The following is a 2,485-nucleotide window of genomic DNA, read 5'->3' as shown; positions in this document are numbered from 1 at the left end:
AGACCAATAATTTAATTGTTCCCTGTTCCTGTGTCTGCCTTGAGGACTACATGTAATAAGTTACCCGTGTCAGCATTTAAAGTAAGGGATGGGGGAAAAATATTGATGCAGCGATATATTGTTTCTTTTACCTTGAGAAGAGTATTGAGATACAGCCACTAAATATCTATGTTTTGCAACAAAGACAAAGTGGTTAAGCCATATTTTTCTGCTCCAAGACCCATTGCAGCATGCTTTTGGCTTGGGTGATGAAAGCATCCATGATACAGAAAGTTACTGATTCAGATTTAAGTCCAAACTCTAAAATAGTTTTGTTCGTGTGTTTATTTTCTTCTCATTATCTTTGAATTATTTATGTTTTTTTGAAAGCAATACATTGTGAAAATTAGGCCGTTGTTGCAATGTTATATTGCAACAATATTGGTCTTATGGTTCAGGCATCCCATATCGTGTAGATGAGATTCAACTTCTGGTACAAGGACTTTATTCCCAGAGAAATGAAAATAAGCTTGACAATGAAGTAAACATTTGGCAATAAACTTTAAACAATATCATTTACACAAAGTAGTCATAAAGGTCATAAAATTCAATAGGTAATGGCTAAACAACACTACACTAAACTAAACTAAACAGATGTAATTAAACCGGGCATCTCTGCCCTTAGACCCTCCTTTTCGCTAAGGAAAAACTCCTACAAAAACAGATTCTGGAAAAAAGAGAAGAAACCTCAGGGATGTCCACATGAAAGCCGGATCCTCTCCAAGTACAGACAGACGCTTAGAGAAGAATTTGCTAATCTAACCCTACAACTACATGTTTAAAAAGTGCTGCAGATGAGCTTCATCCAGATGGAGTTGAGGGACTGCTGGGGGCGCGAGGCGAGACAGAGACAAGGTCCACTGCTAAGGCATGGACAAGCCAACTGGAATCCTGTCCAAAAAGGAATGTTTTAAGCCTAACTTTGAACGTAGAAACTGTGTCTACCTCTCTTACATGAGCTGGGAGCTTCTTCCATAAAACAGGGGCTTGGTGACTAAAGGCTCTACCTCCAACTGTACTTTTACAAATTCTAGGAACTACAAGCAGTCCTGCATTTTGTGAGTGAAGTGTTCTGTTTGGTTGGTAAGGCACTATAAGGTATTTAATATAGGATGGGTTCATACCATTTAAGGCCTTATAGGTTAGCAGGAGAATTTTTAACTTGATTTTAGATTCAACTGGGAACCATTGAAGTGAAGCTAACACAGGAGTAATGTGTTCGGCTCTGCTAGATCCTGCTGCATTTTGAACAAGCTTAAGACTTTTTATGGAACTTTTATGGCACGCTGCTAGCAAAGAGTTACAGTAATCCAGCCTGGATGTGACAAATACATGGATGAGTTTTTCAGCATCACTTTTAGATGAGATATCTCGGATCTTAGCTATATTGTGCAGGTGACAAAATGCATATTATAAGCCTGTGATTTCAGCATAGGATTATATTTTGTCTTTTAATTCTGAAACTTTTTCTTGTAGCTTCTTAGTCTATATGTTTAAAAATGCATTTTTGCAGATGAGTGTAAGGTTCTATGAAACATAAACTGAAACTGACCCAGTGCGTTTGGAACTTTTTGGGAGGGAACAACACCTGTATGGGAAGTAGAGGAAAATACGTGTTTCCATACTTACACCCTACCTCCTCTGTTCATCCCAAAGAAAGACGAAAAGAGAAAATAAATCACAAATGAGGAAAATCACATTTTCAATGACAGGGTCAGTATGTTAGGATGGCAAACTGCTTCAAACTAGTCTTCCCACTGTGATTTTAAAATGCTTTCTTTTCATCTGGACGACACAGGTACAAAATAAGTGTTTTGCCATCTGCAATATAAGAAAATCTCTCCTTTTAATGGCTTTGGCATGGCCCAGTTGGGAGTGTACCTTGCTGTTCATCTCTGTGCAAGTGCGAGCTGTCTGGTTGATGGCCATAATGGTTCCTCTTGCTGCATGTGCGTCCGCTCCACCGGGATCACTGAAGTGTTGGAACTAACAAGCCAGGAATGCAGACAGCGGATGCACAAATGGGATTTCGTCCTGAAAGCTTTAGAGTTTGCTCTCTGTCCTTGGTGGAAGCAGGGAAGAGGGCAATGCACTTTGCAGAGTCTGTCTGAGTTATGAGCCATCAGAAACGAGATGATTACATCTGATAATCTTGCTAATGATCTACACTGGGGAAGAGGGCACATAAAATTGAATGAGCTACACCAGTGTACATGGTTTCCAGGCTTGTCCTCTCATTTTTCTTTTTCCTTTATTCACCTCAACCAGAGCTCATTTCTGCTGAATTTAAGATGTTTTCTGTCCAGGAGAATTGGCAATTTTCTCTGATATGGCTTAAGCATACACAAGCCTCCCTCCTCAGCTACTTCTTCATTTAAACCCAAATGCGCAATTTCTCCTTTTTTCTCCTAAAAAACGGACACACACACTTTGAGATGTAAACAAC

Source organism: Oryzias latipes, chromosome 15 (genome assembly GCF_002234675.1).
Source record: "Oryzias latipes chromosome 15, ASM223467v1".
In the NCBI taxonomy this organism is placed as follows: Eukaryota; Metazoa; Chordata; class Actinopteri; order Beloniformes; family Adrianichthyidae; genus Oryzias; species Oryzias latipes.
The sequence above is the reverse complement of the archived record's forward strand: the minus strand, read 5'-3'. Positions refer to the sequence as shown.